The 24,167-nt window shown below is 35.1% G+C and overlaps 1 non-coding gene across 1 annotated transcript; it reads right to left on the bottom strand.

Moving 5' to 3' along the window:
- Positions 1-1,927: 1,927 nt before the first annotated feature.
- On the bottom strand, positions 1,928-2,034 carry LOC121231115 (small nucleolar RNA R71). The gene has a single exon (XR_005929183.1). It is a non-coding gene; the product is annotated as a small nucleolar RNA R71 (small nucleolar RNA).
- Between the last annotated feature and the right edge of the window lie 22,133 nt (positions 2,035-24,167).

Raw genomic sequence — 24,167 nt, 5'->3', positions numbered from 1 at the left:
AATCAAGCAAAAATCAGCTCAACTTCCTTCATTTATGGCCGGTCACCGATGGAAAATGCTTTAAAAGATGAAAACTCTTATTTTTAGTAAACTATCACCCTCTCCTCACCTATAAATAAGACCTCATTCTCACATTTCTACTCATCCCTCGTCATTCATCATTCTCTCCTCTCTAAATTCTCTTAGCATTCTTCTTTTCTCCCCACGCCTATCATCATCTTTTCATAAATATTTTAGCATTTGAGCCTCTTAAAGAACCCTTGGTCGACCACATTGGAGAGCCATCAGCAAAGAAGCAAAGCAAAGGAATGAAAGAGCCTCATTAGTCAGAGTCTTGGGTGACAACCACTCTGAATTGGGTTTAATCTTTCTTTTCATTAATTTAATTTAAAGATGTTTGCTATGTGTTCTTTGTTCTTGTTTACAACAATGTTGGCTTAATTTTATTTAAGCTAGGATAATTACTTTGATTAAATAATATTTATTAGATTCATGCTTATAATGTTTGTGCCTGAATCGATCATGTTTTCAATTAAAATCAAGTTTGTATTTCATTCATATGTGATTGAAATGCACCTGAATTAGCTGAGCGATCCTAACCAGATGACAACTAGTGGATGCATAATTGAAATGTGAATGCTCAATTTAGATCCTAACCCGATTAAATTGCAAGTTACATAACAACCCTAACCAGGCTCTGTTATCTGCATAGTTTTTATATTTGTGTGATTAAACTTTTTCAAACCTAACACATCCCTGTTACCTCGCACGAATACTAAGAAAACCTTAGTAAATAAGGATCAGTAAAATACGTATTTACTAAGTAAAGGATTTTGAAAGGACCTAACGTAGTTTCCAAACTCATGAAAGATTGATTTGCCATGGAATGTTTTTCCGAATATTACTAAGCATGTTGATAATAAATTGAGTTTAATTAAAGTAATTGCCCTAGTTTATTTATGTTATAATTGTTGCAAATTGTGTTTAATTTTGCTTAAATCTATTTCATTCATATAGTTTACATACTTAGGTTAATTTGCATTAGGGATCATTGCATTTAGTTTAACATATTTTAATCATCACTTCTAAACTAAATTGTGTTTTTATTTACCAAATTGTTAATATAATTTTACAAATTAAGTGACTTAGCACAAATACAATCCCTGTGGAGACGATAACTCGATACTTACTTATTACTTGATAACGACTGTGTACACTTGCACAAATCTACGCGTTACAAGTTTTTGGCGGCGTTGCCAGGGATTGTCAACTGTTGCCATAGTCATTTCTTTCGTGAAATTATTTATTTTCAAATTTGGTTTATATCTAACATTACTAACTTATTATTTTTAATTTTGTGATTTTTTTAGGTTTTATGAGCATAGATCAGATTATTGATTTATTCACTATAGACCCTGAAATTGAGCAAACTTTCAGACAAAGAAGACGTGAACGAATAGCTCAAAGACAAGTCGAGATGGACCTTGGAAATTAGAATCAATACCAAGGTAATGAAGCCTATCATGTACAGAATCCTATCCCCATTGCCGATGATAGGGATCGATGCATCAGACAATATGCTGTGCCACTTTTCAGTGAGTTAAATTTAGGAATTAGAAGGCCAGATATTGAGGCAACCCAATTTGAATTGAAACCAATGATGTTTCAAATGCTCCAAACGGTGGGCCAATTCAATGGTATGTCCATTAAATATCCACATCTCCGCCTTCGATTGTTTATGGAGGTGACTAATTCATTCAAGATAACAGGTGTGACTGAAGACGCACTGAGGTTGAAGTTGTTTCCATACTTGTTGCGAGATTGAGCACGAGCATGGCTTAATTCATTGCCTCCAAGTTCCATATCTATATGGCAAGAATTAGCAGAGAGATTTTTGGTTAAGTATTTCCCGCCTAGGAAAAACACTAAGTTGAGGAACGAGATCACAACCTTCCAACAACTGGATGAAGAGTCTTCGTATGAGGCTTGGGAGCGATTCAAGGAGTTATTGCGTAAGTGTCCTCATCATGGGATTTCTTATTGTATGCAGTTGGAGACATTCTATAATGTTCTCAATGCGCATACAAGATTGATGATAGATGCTTCTACAAATGGTGCAATTTTGTCTAAGTCTTATAATGAGGCTTATGAGATCATCGAGAGGATCGTGAGTAATAACTATCAATAGCCAGCAAATCGAACAGCTTCAGGAAGACGTGTAGCCGGAGTTCATGAAGTTAACGCCCTCACTTCATTATCAGCTCAGGTATCATCTATTTTCTCTATGTTAAAATAGTTTACTGCTAATAGTGCTAATAATTTTGCAGCTTTGCCACCAAGTCCATACGAAGTAGTTTCCTGTGTGTATTGTAGGGAAGGTCATTTTTTTGAGAATCGTCCATCAAATCTCGAGTCAGTGTACTATGTGGGGAACCAATATCAAAATAGGAGTGAACAAGGACCCCAGTCCAACTTCTATATCCTTCGTGGTGTAATCATCCTAACTTTTCTTGGAGCAACTGAGGAAATGGACCGAACCATAACTCATTGCAGCATAGACTCAACCAATCTTAAGGGTTTAATCAGCAAGCTCCAAAACCACCTCAAGCTGAGGCATCAAATAGTTTAGAGAACTTGTTGAAAGCGTACATGTCAAAGAATGACGCTTTGATCCAAAGCCAAGCAGCAACACTGAAAAATTTAGAAAACCAAATGGGTCAGTTAGCTACAGAGCTTCGTAATAGACTGCAAGGAACCTTGCCGAGCGATATTGAGAATCCAAGAAATTTGGGTAAAGAACATATCAAGGTAGTGGCATTGTGAAGTGGTAAAGTTCTAGAACCCCGATTGATTGATGTCGAAGATAAGCCCGTTGAGAAGAATCAACCAACTATTAAAATTCCTACACCAAAGAAATCAGATTCTGCAAAGACTGACAAGGTAAATCCTAACATAGTGAATTTGATGTTTTGGATTGCAGCAACACAAGTAGAAATAAGAGGTGCAATTCAAGAAGTTTTGGATGTTTTGAAGTAGCTACACATCAATATTCCATTGGTGAAGGCTTTAGAAGAAATGCTAAATTATGTGAAGTTTATGAAGGATATACTATCTAAGAAGAAACGACTGAGTGAGTATGAGACTGTTGCCTTGACAAAGGAGTGCAGTGCATTCCTGCAGAACAAACTACCACAGAAATTGAAAGACCTATGAAGCTTTACTATACCCTGTAACAATGTTGAATCTTACTGTGGTAAAGCTTTGTATGATTTAGGAGGAAGTATCAACTTGATGCCTAAGTTTATTTTCAAGATGTTAGGGATAGGTGAAGTAAGACCTACAACTATAACGCTTCAGCTAGAGGATCGATTTTAGCATATCCCAAGGGAAAGATCGAGGATGTTTTGGTAAGAGTCGATAAATTTATTTTTCTTGTTGTTTTTATTGTCTTAGATTTTGAAGTAGATAAGGAAGTGTCGAACATCCTTGGGAAACCTTTTTTAGCCACAGGAAGAAAGTTAATTGATGTGCAGAAAGGTAAACTCACCATGCGAGTTCAAGATGATCAGGTAACCTTTAACATTCTTAAAGCGATGAAATTTCCCGATCCGGCAGAAGAATGTTCAGTTATGGAAGAGATAGAAACCTTGGTTTCTATGGCAAGTAATTTTGAAGAAGATCCATTGGAGAAAGCCTTAGATCTTGACCCTTTGGAGGATGAAGAAGGTGAAGAAAACATGGCTTTGATGGAAGCTTATCTGAGAAATTTTATTCAATCCACACGGTTTGAACCATTGGAGTTGGAAGTTAAAGAATTTGTGCAACCCAAGTTGTCAATAAAAAACCACCTAAAATCAAACTAAAGGTACTTCTTTCCCATTTGAAATATGTTTATTTAGGTGGCTGTTCTACTTTGCCTGTCATTATTTTAGCAGAACTGACGAAAGATCAAAAGGAGCAACTACTTGTTGTTCTAAAGAAATTTAAGAAAGCCATTGGTTGGACCATAGCTGATATTCGAGGTATAAGACCTTCTTTTTGTGGCATAAAATTATTTTGGAAGAAGGTGAAGGAGCTCGAATTGATGGGCAAAGAAGGCTCAATCCTATTATGAAAAAAGTTGTGAGAAAGGAAGTGATCAAATGGTTAGATGCAGGAATCATCTATCCTATTTCAGATAGTTCGTGGGTAAGTCGGGTACAGTATGTGACGAAGAAAGGTGGAATCAAGATTGTCAAAAATGAGCGTAAGAAGTTAATTCCAATGATAACCATTACTGGTTGGAGAATCTGTATTAATTACAGAAAATTGAACAAAGCCACTCAGAAGGACCATTTTCCGTTGCCTTTTATGGATCAGATGTTAGATCGACTGGCAAGTAATGAATTCTATTTTTTTTAGATGGCTATTCGAGATATAATCAAATAGTTGTAGCCCCAGAAGACCAACATAAAACAACCTTTACTTGTCCATACAGTATGTTTGCTTTTAGGCAAATGCCTTTTGGTTTATGCAATGCACTTGCAACATTTCAATGATGCATGATGGCAATATTCACTGATATGGTTGGAAATTTTGTTAAGGTTTTCATAGATAATTTTTCTATTTTTGGTAACACTTATGATATTTGTTTGAGTAATTTGGCTAAGGTACTGAAGAGATGCGAAGAGACGAATCTTGTCCTTAACTGGGAAAAATGTCATTTTATGGTCAAGGAAGGGATTGTCTTAGGACATAAAATTTCAAATAGAGGAATTGAAGTCAATAAAGAAAATGTAGACATTATTGAAAGATTACAGACCCCAATGAATGTGAAATGAGTCAGAAGTTTCTTAGGCCATGTCAGTTTTTACCGAAGGTTTATCAAATATTTCTCGAAAATTTCTAAACCGTTGTGTTTGTTGTTGAGAAAGATATAGTGTTTGATTTCAACAAAGCATGTTTGGAAGATTTTGAAGATCTGAAAAATGGTTAATCTCAGCCCCAATAATCATTACACCTGATTGGAACTCACCTTTTGAGTTGATGTGCGATGCAAGTGACTATGCTATTGGAGTTGTGATGGGTCAAAAAAGAAACAAAATGTTTCACCCTATTTACTACGCAAGTAGAACTTTGACGGGAGCCCAACTTAATTATACGATAACCGAAAAGGAACTCTTTGCAATAGTTTTTGCTTTTGAAAAATTTCGCTCATATCTTATAGATACCATAGTCACAGTATTTACTGACCATGCGACCATTAAATACTTGCTCATGAAGAAAGATGCAAAACTGAGGCTAATTCGTTGGATACTATTACTTCAGTAATTTGACCTTGAGATCCAAGATAGAAAAGGTGTTGAAAATCAAATAGTTGATCATCTGTTGAGGTTGGAAAAGATGAGGTAACTCAATCATGTGTGCCTATCAACGAGAATTTCCCAAATGAGCACTTATTTAAGGTAAATTGAATTCATGAAACACCTTAGTTTGCTGATTTGGCCAATTATCTTGCATGTGTAATAATTCCTCGAGAAATGACATACCAACAAAGAAAAAAATTCCTTCATGATAGTCGGTATTATTTTTGGGAGGATCCATTTTTGTTTAAACAATATGCAGATAATATAATCCGAAGGTGTGTAGCTGAAAGTGAGATTGCTGAGATCTTGTATCATTGACATTCATATCTAAGTGGGGGACACTTTTGTAGTTCACGCACTGCAGCAAAGATTTTAAAAGCAATTTTTTTTGGCCTACGCTATTTAAAGATGCTTATGCTTTTGTGAAGAACTGTGATAAATGCCAAAGAACTGGAAATATATCAAGGAGGAATGAGATGCCCTTGACAAACATTTTTGAGATTGATTTATTTGACATATGGGGCATTGACTTCTTAGGCCCGTTTCCTTCTTTGTGTGGGAAAAAATACATCTTAGTTACTGTGGACTATGTATCCAAGTGGGTTGAAGCCGAAGCATACCCTACAAATGATGTTAAGGTAGTCATGAGATTCCTACATAAGCATGTGTTTACACAATTTGGGACACCAAGAGCTATTATTAGTGATGAAGGTTCTCACTTTGTGAACAAATGGCTTAAGTGGTTGCTTGAAAAATATGATGTGAAGCAGAAGATTGCTACTGCCTATCACCCCAGTCCAATGGGCAAGTTGAGAGAGTGAATCGTGAAATCAAAGGTATCCTTAAAAATGTAGTACACCCTAGCAGAAAAGATTAGTCTCGAAGGCTCAATGATGCATTATAGGCCTATCGAACAGCATTTAAGACACCGTTAGGAATGACTCCTTATGGGTTAGTTTTTGGGAAGGCATGTCATTTGCCATTAGAGTTGGAGAATAGAGCTCACTGGGCCTTGAAGCAATTGAACTTTGATCTTAAGCAAGCCAGTGAGAGAAGGATGTTACAACTGAAGAGTTGGAAGAGTTGAGGTTGTTTTCTTATGAGAATGCCAACATGTGTAAAGAAAGATAAAAAAGATGGCATGATAGTCATATACAACATCGCGAGTTTAAAGAAGGTCAGCAGGTTTTATTGTTTAATTCAAGGTTGAAGTTATTTCTTAGGAAGCTTAAATCCCGATGGAAAGGACCCTATACCATCTACCGAGTGTATCCTTATGGAGCTATTGAATTATACGACAATCGCGGAGGTATGTTTAAATTCAATGGTCAACGACTCAAACATTATTAGGATGGTGAAGTTGAGCGAGTTGAATCCTCGTTCAAATTAACAGACCCTTGATTTTTCATGAACTTGTTTTGTAAATAAATAAATAGTTAGAATTTATTTTCTTACTTTACTAGTTTTAATTAATTATGTCTAAGGAGATTGGAACTTAAGCGCGACTACTGTGAACCCTCCAACCTTTCCTGGAAATTAATTTAATGTAATTTATTGAGAAGAAATTTTCTAATTGAGATTTAAAATTTAAAATTTTTAATTTGTTTTGTTTAAATTTTTAGTTTTAAAAGGGGTCAAATTTGGCCCAAGTACTAATAAGTTTTTTTTTCTCTTAAGTAAGCTTGAAAATACAGCCTAAATTTGAGGCCCACGACAGCATAAAGGAGGGAAAAATCCATACCTATTGCCGCCACTCCCATTACTTGCTGCCCAAGTAACCCTACTGTAGCTAAATTTTTGCTACATGTTGCCCTAATTTTTCCTATATAAACCCCTCTTCATATCCCTCAAACCAATTTGCTTACACCCTAAAAATCCCTAAATCTCCCTTTTGTGTCGTCAACCTCAAATCCCGAAAGAAACCCTAGTTCTCTTTCTTTTTTCCCGAAATCACCTATTTTCATCGCAAGAAGATTGTCGAAGCACCAATTTCATTACTGTACATCGCCGTTGTCGCTGCTGTACACCGTCATTGTTGTCGCACGCCGTCGTTACCACCACACCATTCTTACCATCTCAAGATTTCTGCCATAGCAAGTTCTACCCACTTGTTGATTACTCTTCTTCCCTAGTAAGTAGAAACTTTGCCGAATTTTCAGGTTAAGATACCATGTCTCACAAAAGAACTAGATCATCAAAGACTACTCCTGAAAACCTGATTTTGATCGATAAAGAAGTGAAAGAGAGATTTGATTCAATTTTCAAGCATCAACCTATGATACCGGAAAAAGGCTTTAACTTGAATAGTAATGATTTGATGGTTGTTCCTGTGCCAATTAGAAAGATAATCAATGCTCTCAAGTGGGAACGATTTTTTGATGCTCGTTCACTTCCCCATGATGAATTAGTTCGAGAATTCTATACAAGTTTGACGACACAAGATGCTACTGAAGTCATCGTTCAAAAGAAAAAGGTACCTCTTACTTCTAAGTCCATTAATGATTTGTTTAACTTACCTGATGTTGAAGAAGATGAGTACTACCCTATGATGAACAATATCAATTGGGATTTTCTTCAACAAGTGCTTCATGTTGTGACAAATTCGGGATCCCAATGGACTATAAGAAATAATAGGAGCCATTCTTGCCAAAGGGAATACCTAAAACCAGTAGCAAAGGTGTGGTTTTGTTTGCTACAGTTTTATGCCTATCTCACATAGTTCCACCATCTCAGTGGAACAAATGCTCTTGTTATATGCAGTCTTGACAGAAAAGTCCATTAATGTTAGGAAAATTATCCTCAAGGAGATTCATGATTGTGCTAAAAAGAAGGCAAGAAGGTAGGAAAATCTGAAGGGACGATATGTTCAAGGGTGCATTTCAACTTATGATCTTGAAAGGTTAATAGAGAGGGTGCATGAGCTGAATCAAGGCGAGCAAGAAGAGCCAACTAAGCCAGATACTGAGGAGTCAACAAATGAAACTGAGACTGAAGCTAATTCAATTACAAACACTGAAGAGGAAGAATCTGATATGGAACCGAATAGTCCTAAACTAGTTGAAAGATCTAAAAACCCTGAATCAAAGGTTGAGCCAGAAGAAGAACCAGTCAAGCTAAGTGTTGAACCTAAATTTGCAACTCCTATATCGACTTCTGCAAGTGCTTCAAAGAATCGGAACAAAAAACTTACTGGAAATATGCAAAAATTAGAGATGACTCAATTCAGAATTCTTTTAAGAATATCTCTAATACTTCTGTTCCTGAGTTCCCAGATGCTATCTTTGAGACATGGACAGAAGATACTGACGATGCAAGTGGAGATGGAGCTGAAAAAGACAAAGGGAATGAGTCAAGAAAATAAAAGCGGAGACTCTTGTCTGATTATTTATTTATTTTTAGGTCCTTAGGAATTTATTTCTTTCATAATTAGGATTTAATTTCTGCAGAATAAAACATAGCAAGCATGAATAAACTTAACACTTCTTTAGAAAGAAAAAGACTAAATGATGTGGTAATGGGAATGAATATGTCTAGGATTAGGTTATTAGGACAAACTTGGTATTTGAGCAGTCTTAATGATTCACTTCTCTTTCTTTACAACCCTATCTGGTGTTCAGTTTTCATTCATTACTTTGTTCTTGCAATGAGGACATTGTTTCTTTTTAAAGGGGGATAAGGCAAATAAATTGCTCAAACTTTTAAATTTTTTTTTATATGTTTCAATCATTTCTTTCATAAGTATGTTTTAATAAATGAATGTTTAGAGATTTTTTTTTGTTATAAGATAGTTTGTATGCAAGTATGAATATTGATTTTATCTGAGTGAAAGTATGTTATCATGAAGAATGGAATGCTTATATGATCTTAGCCTTAGTAATGTTTGCCATGAAAACTTAGTTTCTTTTGATATTAGACATGCAATAAGGTTTATATCTTTAGAATTGATTTAGTAACTTTTTGAGGCAAAATCCTAGGGGACATAAATGTAACAGCCCAATGTTGGGTCTAATCGGAAGAGTGGTTTCGGGACCACAAATCTGACATAGTAAGTTTATTTTTATTATATTTTAATGGTATACAGTTTTATGGAATTTTTTTTTGAAAATTTCGTTCGAAAATTTTGACATTTGGGCACTCAATTTAGTCAAAAGGACTAAATTGTAAAAAGAGCAAAAGTTGAGTTCTACATGCTAGAGGTGTCCAATTGTTATGAAATTTTAAATTGGAGGTCCTTATATGGCAATTAGACCATTTGTTAATTTGGTGGACAAAAATGGACATGGTTAGGCAAGTTTCCAAAGTTTTTCATTTCAGGCATTTTGGTCATTAAAAGCCAATTTTTGTCCATCTTCAACCCCTTGGCTGAAACTTGCATGGAGAAACCATAGCTAGGGTTTTCCAAGCTTCCAAGCTTGATTATCAAGAAAAACAAGGTTCGGATCTAGATCGAGGAAAAACAAGTAATTGATGAATAAGTCCTTTTCATCGATTTTGCTTTCGAGGTAAGTTTGTATGTAAATAATGCATCGTTTTTACTTACAGTATCACATTTTATTATTTTTTATGAAATGTGGTTGAATATTGAATGAAATTAACAAGTATCGAAAAGTGAGAAATTTCCCGGTTGAACATTAAGAAAAGAATATGATACAAGTGACATGTCACTAGTGACTCAAGTGTGGTACTATGTGAAGGCCACTTTGTGAAGAAGGTAGCTTTGACTACAAGGGTAGTACTATGTGTAGGCCACCGGGTATCCGTTATTATTCTGATGTGTTCAAGGGAAATGACTAGGTGTAATTGCATATGACTAAGTGATGAATAAGTGCAGGTACCTGTATGTTAACTTATGAGCAATATGCTCGATATGTGATTGAACTTTGGTAAGATTGATATGGAGTAAGTGTTACAATGAAAGTTACTACAAAGAAAACATGAAAGAGTGAAATTTAGTAATAAAATAGTTTTGGACAGCAGTAATTGTGTGAATTTGAAAATTTACCAAAAATGGTGGAAATAGAATTAGAGGTTTAATAAGATATAAAATTAAAAATTATTGAGTCTGTTTTCATATAAAGGAAAACGGTGTAAGTAAAAGAATTTCATATTATGAGATATTTGAATTTTTGTGAGACAGTGTCAGAATGATTTTAGAATCCCCTGTTCTTATTTGGGAAAATCATTAAAAATTGTACAAAAATAATTATGGATTATAATTTATATTATTAAAATCCTTAATGAGTCTATTTTCAAAATAAAGAAATAGGAACATAATCCAAATCTCGTATGAGGAGATAATTAATTTTTAGTGAAGAGGGGTCGGAACTATTAGACAGCAAAATAGGGGTGACTTTAAAGAATAAACTGTACTTATTGGTTAAATCAAAAATTTTGAAAATTTTATGGCAGGAATATATCTGAGTCTAGTTTCAGGAAAAATTAGTAGATCTTAATTTAGAGTTCAATAGCTCCAGATATAAATAATTTAGTGACTATGACTCGAATAGACAACTTGTTTTGAACTTCAGTAAATAGTAGAATTATGTGCAATCATGATTGTATTACCTTGAGAACATATTGTGAGAATTGGTGAAAACCTGTTAATAAATTGGTTATTATTTTCATACGGGCTTACTAAGCTATCTAGCTTGCCCCCTCCATTTTCCTCATTTTATAGGGTCACTAAGTTAGCTTGGGTTGGAGATCGTCAGAGATTCTATCACACTATCAAGCTATCATTTGGGTATAAGTGAATGCAAGTGTTTTAAGTCTATGGCATGTATAGGGACTTAGTCATTTGGTGTATGAGTCATTATGATTTGGCTAAATGTATTAGCTTGTGATGGCTAAAGGTTGGATATAATTCATAGCCATGCAAATTGGCTTATATTGGCTAAATGGTTGTAAGCCCATATAAGTATGTATGTGCATATGTCAATGTTTTGCGATGGGGTTTATATTTTCTTGATATATTATGGTTACGAGTTTATTCATATGTTAATGCCCTTTAAGTGCAAACTTAGCATTGACTGATTTGGCAAGGCCTAATGTTAAAATGCATGATAGTTGATGGTATGAAAATTATACGATATTGCTAGATTGTAGTTGTTTTTGAAGGCATTTATATGCCATGATTTGTGCCATGTAATGTTGTGTGAATGTGTGTAATTAAGGGTGGCAAAATGACTTGGAAAATAGACTTGTATTTTTCCACATGGGTAGACACACGAGCGTATGTGACACACGATCAGCCCATGGGCATGTGATCAGGCCGTGTACCCCCTGCACCTTAATTTAGGCAAAAGAAATCCAAAATTGAGCACACGGGTAGAGACAAGGGCGTGTGTCTCAGTCATGTATGCTACACGGCCTAGCACATGGGCGTGTGACTTGGCTGTGTGACCTAAATTTGATGATGATGTCATAAACAGAATGCACCCTAAGATGGACATGGCCTGAAGCACGGGCATGTCCCTTCACCACACGGGTGTATGGACTTGTTTCATGATGAAAATTTTCTAAGTCTCCCGAGAGTTTCTAAAGTTCTTGGTTTTGTCCCGAACTATTCCTAATGTATGTTTTGGGCCTCGTAGGCTCGTTTAAGGGATGATATGAATTTTTATGAAAAGTTTTAAATTTGAGTGGAAATTTGTGTCTCGATCTTTTATGAATGTTTGTGTTTAAGTCTAGTACTGCCTCGTACCCTGTTCTGGTGTCGAATATGGGTAAAGGGTATTACATTTAGTGGTATCAGAGCTATGGTTTAGTCGATTATTGGACTAACCTAGTGTATGTGAGCCTAGCTATAAATGTCATATTACTACCTATGATAGTGTGATATCTCTCGATCCTGACGAAATTGTTCTGCTGTGACAGAAATGCTTTCCAACCGAGCTACTTTCGATAAGACCAAAAGTGATATTGAGATATTTGAAATGTGTTTATGATGAGATGGAACTTATAAAGGTATGAATAGAAGTTCATAATATGATGTGATAATGTATGAAATGAGATAATCATTAGTTGAGAATTGTGGAAACGTGGAATGAAATGAAAGTTTATATGGTGATAAGCTTATCTATGTTGTGTGGCATTCATATGATGCTATGTGCCTAACTTGTTTGATTAAGTGAATGTGATAAGTGATCTTATTCAAAATTGAAGGAATGTGTGTTTATGTACACTTGTTTGAATAAATGCAACCGGTAAGTTCGTGTGACATAAATATGTATGTAAATTTGCCTGAAGTGAATTATATGATTGTGATGATATTATGTTAATGATGGGTGCTAAGTCATATGTGTGTAATCATGAGAGTCGAGTCAGAGGCTTTACGACCTCACCCCCTTACCAATAGAGATATATGCCATAAGAGTTATGAGATTTATATTGAAGGAGCTCATAAGTGTGAAACGAAAGAGTTTAGTGATGGAATAATTGATAATGCGGTCAAAGATGAGAATGATTTAACAAGTAAAAATAGTTCCGAATGAGATATCAGAACGTTCTAAAGATCATTCAGATTGCATGATGTCACGGTTAAAGAAAAAGTTAGTCTTGGTAAATCAACTCAATCAGGTATGATGTCTAAAGTATGTATTTGCTGGAAATTCTCCCAGATCGCTTTTCATTAGTGAACAGAATAATACGAGGTTCATGATGACAGAATTAGTCAGAGAATTGATATTTGAGTTGTAAAGATGTCTGTGTCTGACAGTTATAGTTGAGTAATTATGACTATCACTTCTGGACATTCTATGTGTTCATAGATTCTCAGAGGCATATGTAATTGCTCATTTTCTAATGAAATTCTTATTGAATGAGAATGCTAGTTAACTAAAATGTTAGATGAAAGCCCTGTTGGTCTGGTTGGTTTATAATTAGCATTTCTTTATCTATTTGGGATTCTATTCTAATACGTTGGAAAAAAGTCGATGGTAAAAATTTATATGAGACTATTCTTCTATTTCTACTGATTATGGTTTTGTTTTATATATTCGAAAAATATATTATCTCTATTACAATGGAATTCCAAAGCCGGTAAGCATTGCTTTCTTCTGGTTTTCTCTGAGAAATCATCAAATCTTTATTATTTCTTATGAGTTATGTTCTCGGACTTCTGGTGTGATATCATATCTGGGATTTCTTTATCTCGGTTTTTCCTATTATTCTTATTTCATGAACTATCAACCATGGTTTATCTTTAAAGTGTGTTCTCCAGCTTGTGATAATTATGTCTATTATGATTATATTTTTGGTTCAAATCTAGGAACGTGGTGATTCTAGTATCTAGATTTCTCTAATTTTCATGTAAGGAATTAACATCGGCAAAGGTATAAATGATGGAAGTGTTGAAATATGTATATATTTTAAATTTATTTAGGTAGATAAATCTTATTTAGGTAGATAAGTTTTATTCATATTCTAGGAATATTTTTATTTTAAGGGAACTATTTTCTTTTATGTTTTAGTAGTTTATTAGAATAAGGGAACTATTTTCCCAATTAGGATTAGGACTCTTTTCTCTATTTAAGTTCAGTTCTTTAGTTAATAATATAGAACAGTTTTATTGAAAGCTCTCTTGAAAACTTTCATAGCACCTGAGCTAGGTTAAATCTCTAGTAACATCATGGTTAAAACAGCCTTCACTAGAGATAAGAGATCTAGCAATCAAACAGAGGAAGAAAGTTCTATCATTGAAAAAACTACCGAGAGTACAATGACTCAAGGGACAGAGGCGTCTCACCTTTCTTTTCAACTGACATCTCACAACTTGAATGGAAAGAATTATCTGGAATGGTCACAGTCCATAAAATTTGCAATTGATGGGCACAGCAAGCTAGGTAATTTAAATGGAGAAGTTGAGAAACCACAGGTGGGCGATCCAAAGATGAGCAAGTGGAGGTCAGAAAATTATATGATAATTGCGTGGCTTATTAATTCCATGGAAACATCCGTAGGTAAACATTTTCTTTTTCTCCTAACTGCTAAAGATGTTTGGGACACTATGAAAGACACCTATTCAGATTTAGAAAACGCTTCACAGATTTTTGAGTTAAAAATAAAACTTTGGAAAGCTAGGTAAGGGGAAAAAGAAGTTACTTTTTATTATAACGAGATGATGTCTCTTTGACAAGAATTAGATCAATGTTATAATGATGAATGGGAGTGTCCCAGAGATGGTGTAAAAGATATGAAAAAAGAAGAGAATGAAAGAGCTTATTTATTTCTGGCTGGTTTAAATAAAGAATTTGATGAAGTGAGATCTCAGATCCCAGGGAAAAAACCACTTCCAAAACTTTGTGAGATTTTTCTAAGGTTAGAAGAGAGGAGACAAGGAGAAAAGTAATGTTAAAGCCAGGATTTGAAGCTAATGATGATAGTTCTACTCTTGTAACTATTAAAAATAATGATGATAGTGAAAACAAGAAAAAACCTTGGTGTGATCACTGCAAAAAATATTGGCACACTCGAGAAACGTGTTAGAAGCTCCATGGGAAATCGACAAATGGAAGGAAAAAGAGTGGCAATGGTCGTGGTTCACAATCAGGGGATAGCAGAGCTTTCCAAAAAACTAATGAGGGCAAAAGTTCTCTGGAAGGGTATCCATTCACTAAGGAACAATTAGAGCATCTACACAAGTTTTTCCAATCACCACAGTTTCGAATGAATTCTTCTATTCCTAACTCATCCAATAATCTTTCTTCCTCTTTTGCCCAATCAGGTACTGATTTTTCTATTTTTTTTCAGTGTTAAGCCTTGTAAAACAAACACATGGATCGTTGATTCTGGAGCTAGTGATCACATGACTTGTAGTCATTTTCTTTTTTCCAACTTACACACCTTGTGCAGGAAACAAAAAGATCAACGTAGCAGATGGGTCTTTCTGGGCAATAGCCAGGAAAGGCACTGTTAAAATTTCATCTTCCTTGGTTTTACATGATGTTTTACATATGCTAAATCTAGCTTGTAATCTCATATCAGTCAGTAAATTATCACAGTCCTCAAATTGTCATGTTATATTTGACTCCTTTATGTGTAAGTTTTAGGACATGGTCTCGAGGAGGATGATTGGCAATGCTAAAGAATTTGGTGGAATTTACTTTCTTGAAGACGACCATCTAAGTCAACCAACAACTACTTTATGTTTAAATTCTGTTTCTGATTTTGATAAGGTTATGATTTGGCATTATAGGCTTGGACATCCTAATTTTTACTATTTAAGATATTTGTTACCTAATCTATTTAAAAATAAAAGTCCTTCTTCATATCATTGTGAATTTTGTGAATTGGCTAAACATCATCAGTCATTCTTTCCACCTTAAAAATATAAAGCGTCCAAACCTTTTTCGTTAATTCATAGTAATGTTTGGGAACCTTCAAAAGTCTCGACTTTTTTAGGAAAATGTTGGTTTGTCACATTTATTGATGATCATACTAGACTTTGTTGGGTGTTTTTACTAAAAGATAAGTTTGAAGTTAAAAATGTGTTTCAGTCTTTTTATGCTATGGTGAAAACACAATTTGGTGTGAAAATAGAAGTATTTCGGACTGACAATGGTGGGAATTTTTTAACGACCAATTAGGTGTTTTCTTCACCAAACATGGAATAGTCCACCAAAGTTCTTGTACAAATACACCACAACAAAATAGGATTGTAGAAAGAAAAACCTGACATCTTTTGAAAGTAACTAAAGCCTTGATGTTCACTAGTCAGGCACCACATTATCTTTGGGGCGAAGCCTTGTTAACAGCTACATATCTTATTAATAGAATGCCTAGTAAAACTCTAAATTATAGAACTCCTTTTCGTCTCTTTAAAGGTAACTTTCCTAACTCTAAATTGATCACAGATTTATCCCTCTGAGTTTTTGGGTGTAGTGTTTTTGTTCATCTTCACAACCAAGGTAAACTAGATCCTAGTGCAAAAAAATTGTGTCTTTGTTGGCTATGCTTCTAATAAAAAGGGTTACAAATGTTATGATTCAATTGATAGGAAGATTATTGTTACCATGGATGTCACATTTGTTCAAACACAATCTTATTTTGATTCTAATCTTCAGGGAGGGAATTATAATAAGGAAGATTCTATAATTGATCAAGAAAAGACTAGGAATATACAACATAGGGATTTTAATAATGGGGAAGGCGAATTTATGATTAACACAGAAATTAATGATGTTAATGTTAATGAAAATGAGTATGAAGGTGTAGAGTCTGATCATGAGAATAAAGAACAAACAAAGGAGTTAATTGTTTACTCAAGAAGAAATCAAAATCAAGAAAGTGGAATCCACCAAATTCATCACCAAGAATCTGACCCGCAAGATCCTGTCAAAAGTCCAGGTAAAGCTCATAATCCAGCCAATGAATTTTCTGATTTAGATATTCCAATTGCCAAAAGAAAAGGTGTTAGAAATATTGTCAAATATCCTATGTCTAACTTTGTATCCTATAAAACCTTGTCTTAGACATTCTCAACCTTTGTTTCGTGTCTCGATACTGTAAAAATATCCAAAAATGTGAAGATGCTTTACAGGTTCCTAAGTGGAAGGAGGCTATTTTAGAGTAGATGCGTGCTCTTTAAAAAATAGGTACATGGGAAACAATGGAATTACCTGTAGGGAAAAAATAGTGGGCTATAAATGGGTGTTCACAACCAAATTCAAACCAAATGGATCTTTAGATAGATACAAAGCCCAGTTGGTGGCTAAAGGGTACACTCAAACATACGGGATAGAATGAAGTGGGCTTAAGGGCCAAGAATGAACCAACACAATATATGAGTGCTGACCCGAGACTTATATAACCTTAAGGTGGATAGATGATGGAAAAGAGACCTTGACCCGTTACTTAGGAAGGTAATAACCAAAGGTATAAAGTTCTGGGTGAACGCCACACTACGAGAGTGATAAGTTTGATAAAAGAAATAGGTTGATGCCACTGACTAGCAGATAAGTCAAGCTGAGTCTTGGATGCAATTTGAAAGATGAAAACCTCACAAATAACTCAATATTCATTCAAAATGGCAAGAGTCTATACAACCAGAAATTAGCTAAGTATTTATAGTAGAATTCCTAAGCTAGCCGAATAGGTGCTTTAGGTAGCCAAATAGACAGCATGTAGCAGCTTAATGGAGCTAGAAGCTTCCTTGAACTTTCCTAGCATTGGAGACACCAACAGAAAACTTCTAGATGCTGCACATTCAGCTGGAGTTGATTTGGAGTGAAGGGAAGTCTATGTTCGACCAAGGTCTTTAATGAGTTGGAATTAAGTTGCCTTGATCAGCTGGAAAGCTTGTCTTTAATTAGTGATTAGCTTGAGTATTGCAAGGGACATCAAGTGTGAAACCGAATACAAACAACCCTCTATGTATGAACACACAAAATCGAATGGGCACTCAATGTGAATGGAATGTCCAGCTGGTGTGAAAACTCTTTAAGACTGCTTGGTGAACTAAATGGTCAACTTAGGAAAAAGACACAGCAGCTCTCCCTAGTCCCTTGTTGTTCACGAAAGAGTGCTTGAAAGAGCTGAACCATCAGCTCCTTGCATTTATGTCATCCCAAGCATGTACCTGCACCAAATTAATTAAACACTTAATTAAGCTTAAAACACATTAATTTGGCAACAGCTAAGACATCTTAAAATCATGCATTTAAGTTAGGAAATATTAAACACAAGTAATAGACTAGGACACATATTAAATTCGGCTGAAATTAAACACATTAAAATCCAGTAATGGTCTAAGACAAATTAATAACATGTTCTAACTATGACACATTAAAGACTTGTTTAAGAAATCAGACATATTTAATACTAAATTATGAAATCCAAATTTTAGCATATTTATGAGCTAAAAACTAATTAACTAATTTAACTAAGAACATTAATTTTTTCCAGTCAAGTAAAACGTATGAACTAAAGAAATAGAGATGAGCTGAATGGAATTAACTAGCTGGGCTAAACAAATTGATTTATTCCAGCAAGTTTAGAAAGCATAAAATAAAAGGATGGAAATGAGCTTGAGGAGCTAGAATCGAGCTGAATTGAGCTCAACGAGCTGGATTTGAGCTAAGTCAGCTTGCGAAGATGGCAAGCCTCGCTTGGTAATCTGGTCCAAGGGTGTTCCCGAGGCATAGCCATATCAGTTGGTGTGCAGGAAAGCTCATCAAATACCGAAATTGTATTTTCAAGCCAAAACTCGGCTCTCTCAGGATCATCGTCAACAGTAGCTCTGAACTTTTCGGCCCCGTATTTTCAAATCTTATCAACTGACGGCTTATTCAATCTTAAAAGTTTCACACCTTGAGGAGCTATACGAATCGGTTGGGGATTTGGTGGGGTGGAGGTTGTTGAGCAGCTGGATTTATTCAAAGAAACTTCGTGAACCACTCATTCATCATCTGGAAGAGGGCTTCTTTAGCCTCTCCTCCCTGACTACTCGTTACGGGTCTTGACTATGATTGCGCTACCCCGTGAATGGAGGTTGGCGCATTACTTTCTATATTATCAGCTACAGTTCTATTGGAATCCATTTACTATAAAAAGACACGATTTAAACTGTCAGGAGATATCACACTATCATATGTTATATATGGCATGTATAGCTAGACTCTCACACACGCTATGTTAGTCTGAGAATCGACTAAACCTGGCTTTGATACTAATAAATGTAACACCACTCACCCGTATTCAACGCTGAAATAGGGTTACAGAGCATTACCAGGCTTATTAAACAACTAAACATTCATTTCACATACATTTTCAATATCATGTAATCATCATTCAACACTATTCACATTGTCCTTATTACGAGCCTACGAGGCTCAAAACAAGCTTTAGGAGTGGTTCGGGACTAAACTAGTAACTCAGGAAATTTTTACAATTTTTTTTCAAACTACAGGGGACACACGCCCGTCTATCTCACACAGCCAAAGACACGCCCGTGTCGCAGGCCGTGTGGACATTCGAAATGGGATCACATGGCCATGTCCCAACCTATGTCTGACCCCGTGTAACTCCCTGACTTGGGTTACACGGCCAACCATACGCCCGTGTGACCAGCCTGTGTGACCAGCCCGTGTGCCCTTTCGAAATGGCCTCACACGCCCATGTGCTAGGCCGTGCCAATACTATATGGTATACTGACTTATACCACACAGCTAAGTCACATGCCCGTGTGGAGCATACTGACTTGATCTTTAATTCAACACCAAGGGACACACGGCCGTGTAACTTGACTGTGCGTCACACACGCTGAGACACATGCCTATGTCTCTGCCCATGTGGACAAAAATAGGCTATTTACCAAGCCATCTTGCCACCCACATTTGCATACACCTATATCAAACCAAATGCCACTAAAACATGGCATAAATAGGCATTCAAACCAACTAAATCAAGTCTAATTCATGGTAGTTCTATACCATCATCCAAAATACACACAAGTCAAAAAATAGACCATTCTATTTATACCAAAATCACGTTCACAATTCAACTAAAAAGACACTTTCAAACTTGCAACATTTTCCCCAAACTCACAAGCATATAACTTCTCAAATATCAACCATTCACCACAAGCATTAATATAGCAATTATTAACACAAGAAAAAGACTATTTGCATATATATTTACACAACCAAATAAACCAAAATAAGCCAACTCTCATGGCTATACACAAAACCAAATACTTAACATTTACAAGCCATTTCAAATAACCAAATTCATTACCAAACTATATATTAAACTGGCCATAACTTTATACATGTCATATAACCAAATACATAAATTCAAAAGTACCAAAGTGACAGTTGGATAGTGTGATGAGGTCTCCGATGATTCTCAAATCTGAGCTAGCTTGATATCACTATAAAACATGGAAAATTAAACAGAGTAAGCTATAAAGCTTAGTAAGCTTGTATGAAATAAACTTGATTAATCATAAATACACAATTCAATCAATTGAATATATCAACACCTAATTCATAATAGCTAACCAACCTTCCACATATTCAAACATAAGATTAGATGTGGAATTTACAGATTTCTTCGATTCAAAACTTATACTGTTCATGTACATACTTGTACCACCTCTTATTAGTCTCATACTCAACCATGTCTTTGATATACCCATTGAACCATTTTGAATACTATCGGATACCCGGGATTCTCGCACCCTAAGTGCCACATATATAACAGAATCTATCTCAATATTGTATCACATATAATGCTCTCTCGAGCTATCAATGGGTCTGCTCACACAAGCTGATGGTCATGACAAAACTACACGGTGCTGCTCACTCAAGCTGACTAGTATCCACAACAAATACTGGATAACTTAGCCACCGGTAGGACGTACGGACCAGCACCCAAATCACATAACCCCTAGTGACATGTCATTTGTATCCTAATCTATTCCTAAGGTTCAACTGGAATTTCACACTTCCCGGATCATCATCAGACATGTCTGTAGTGTCATATTCACAGTTTATACAATACCAAAGCATTTAAAATACAAAAATTAACAATGCTTATTACATACGAACTTACCTCGAATGCAAAAACGGCGAAATAAGTCGATTAGTCCAAAACCTTGTTCTTTCCCGATCTAATTTCATATTTCACTTTTCTTGATCTAAATGTAATCAAAATTAACTTATTTAATTATCACTCTATTCAATTTAGTCCAAATGCACATTAAGGCAACTTTACACTTTACGCGATTTAGTCCTTTTTATCGAATTAAGCTTTTAAACAATAAAATTTCCTAACAAAATTTTCACAGAATCACATTATCATGTTGTAGACATTAAAATAATAATAAAATATTTATTTTGAATTTAGATTTGTGGTCTTGAAGCCACTGTTTCAATTTGACTAAAAACGGGCTGTTACATTTTGGATCTATTCTTTGATTTGGTTTCAATGCAGTTCAATGTAGAGGTGAACAAAATTTGATTCCATTCGAAAATTTTGATAAAAATCAAAATTTTGAATTAAATAGTTTGAGTTATTTGAGTTAATTGAGTTATTCGGATCAATTCGAACAAAAATCCTTTTCTTTGGTTTAACTCGAATATGAATTACAAAGTTTGAGTAATTTGAAAATCCGAATAAGAAAAAGTAAAACTACATCGTTTTGATAAATTTTTACCTTTTCTAAATTTAAAAGTCAAAACTATTTAGTTAAAAGGCAAAACTATGTCATTTTGATAAATGTTTACCTATTAAGTTAAAAGGTCGAGTATATTTTTATGTAGTTAAATAATCTTGGACTTCGTCTACTAGTTAAATAATTGGTCTATGTAAACCCAACATTGAGTATAAATAAAAGGATTTATTAACTCGACTCAAAATTTTTTGACTCGATTTGATTCAATTCGAGAAAAATTCAAATTGAGTTCGGTTCTAAAATAAGATTCGTCAACTCGACTAACTAAAAAAAATTTTTTTACTCAATTCGACTCGACTTGATCGAATGCTTACACCTAGTTAAATGAGTTAGCCAAATAAATTGTCACCTATGACACTCCTTTTTGGTCGCAAGAACTGTTCAGTAGATGACATCGGGACTCTCACTCATTTGCATTAGGCAATGATCAGATGTAGAAAATAAATACGCTGCTTTTGGCTTCACATGCATTTTAACATCTTTTCATAAATCCTTTTGCTTATACAAATTTGCTCCCCCTGCAAAATAGAGTAAAGTAAGCTCGCTCGGAAAATGGGGACATTAGATACGTTCTTAGTACGGGAGATATGAGTGCAAATAAATTGCATCCAGATCTTGGCCATCAAAAACATGATGGCCTAATTAAATTTGAGTGGGACATTGGTGTTGGCATGGTGAGTCCACTCGCCTTATCTCTACGTCAGATAATGCACAATTTCATCCATGCCAATATCTTCAAATTTATAAAAATCTAATGCTCCCAAATAATCATCAGCAAGAAATGAAGCATCATAGAATCAGCATATTTCATGAAGAGTCACTAACACCTCTCTACCCCGTACTGTTACATGGGTATGGTGTTCCCTGAATCTTTTCATTAATTCTCGATCTTTCAGAGAAACATAAAATTCATAAACTATTGGTTCTACTACCGATTCACTTGGCTGCAAACTGAAATTCCTCCACTGGTGGAAATCCATCAACTCCCAAATTCTGTCACATTCCATCACTGAGGAATCAAACCCTCTTTCTTGAATGAATGTGTAACACTTTATACCCTACCCAATCGCCGGGTCTAAATACTAAATGTCACAAGAAAACTTGAGGTACTCAACTTAATCAAATTCAAGTGGTACGTCCAACACTACCCATCAAAATTTACTCACTTTCTAAATATAACCACAAACTCAATATTTAAATTCAAATTATATTTTATCATACAAGTTTCCAATCCCTACAATCGTCCTACCTTATTAAGTAAGAATCATTAATTTACAATATTTTCAAACTTAAGACTTTGTTATAATACATTCAATTTGTCCCTAAGATGTGGCCCTCTAAGGGTGCCCATCTATATACATGAAACAACTACCACGCCCATCACTCTAATCTGGCGATGTTTGGCTTTGTCCTCCCACTCAATTCCCCGAGACATCATCCACCTTGCATGCAAAGTAGTAAATTATTAAGTTCAAATGAACTTAGTGAGATCCCGTAAAACTATGCGCTATAACAATTTATATTTTCAGGGAGAAAGAATAAAGGCACAATTTATATTTTCATTTGTGTAGCCAATGCCCTATCTCCTCTGAGCTAACTGTCGGCAAATATAATTACTGGTCTAGCCATTACTGTTTCTTATTAGACAATAATTTCTTATGAGTCTTGATCATGTTTATCCTCTTTCCAAACTTTCCTCATACCCTTCATGATGTGACTTATTACTAATGTTTGTGTTTGCAAATACGGATTGGTGACAACTAATGGAAGTTTAAACGAGATTTCACCATAACTATGGACCCTTTCCTTTGTCCCTTTAATTTGTACTGAACTCCAAAAGTATCTACCATACTATCTCGACAATTATCTACCCTTCGTCTCAACCTATGCTTGGTCCCTTTCCTATTTGAGGACTTTTTCTGAAGTCCACATTCGTAGAATGGAATATGGTATTAGATTAATAGAATAATCACCCCCTTTTTTCTTTCTTTCTTCTTGTTTTTTCTTTGCAGGCTCATACCAGAAAAGAAACCCCAAATCACTTATTCTCCTTGACCAATATTTTAAGATACTTAAATTAAAAGATAGTTTCTAGCAGACTATCTCCTACTTAGGTATCTCTTGGCAGTTTCCACCCTTGGTAGCCCCACATTGTCTTCCCCGTACTATATAGCCATGATGGCCTTCCATTGCTTCCACTAATTTCTGAAGGACTTTCCACCCAAGGCGGTCCTCCGCGAACTTCCTCATTTGATAGTCCTTGTGGACTTCCAGCACTACATAGTTCTATCCAGACATCTTTTTTCTTTGTAGATATCTGGTATACTTCATTGATCAATTAGCTTTGGCAGAATTTCTCTTCCACACAGTCCTTTGGCGAACTACCCACTTTTCTAGCTACCTCTTTATCCATCACCAAATAAGATTCTACTTATGATAATACATTTGGTATTTCCTTAGCTAATAATGATTCCACATCAACTCATATGGACTCTTAATCACTGATATTATATTTTCCAATATGTTAAAGGAGTTTCTCCTTCCTTTAACCCATATACCTGCATCAAGATTGTAACACCTCTCGCTTGTATCCAACACCGGGATAGGGTTCGAGGTTCTACCGAACTTAAACTCAACAAACTATATGA

This window comes from Gossypium hirsutum, chromosome A06 (assembly GCF_007990345.1).
Source record: "Gossypium hirsutum isolate 1008001.06 chromosome A06, Gossypium_hirsutum_v2.1, whole genome shotgun sequence".
NCBI classification, from domain to species: Eukaryota; Viridiplantae; Streptophyta; class Magnoliopsida; order Malvales; family Malvaceae; genus Gossypium; species Gossypium hirsutum.
Note: the sequence above shows the minus strand (reverse complement) of the source record. Positions and strands in the feature narration are given on the sequence as shown.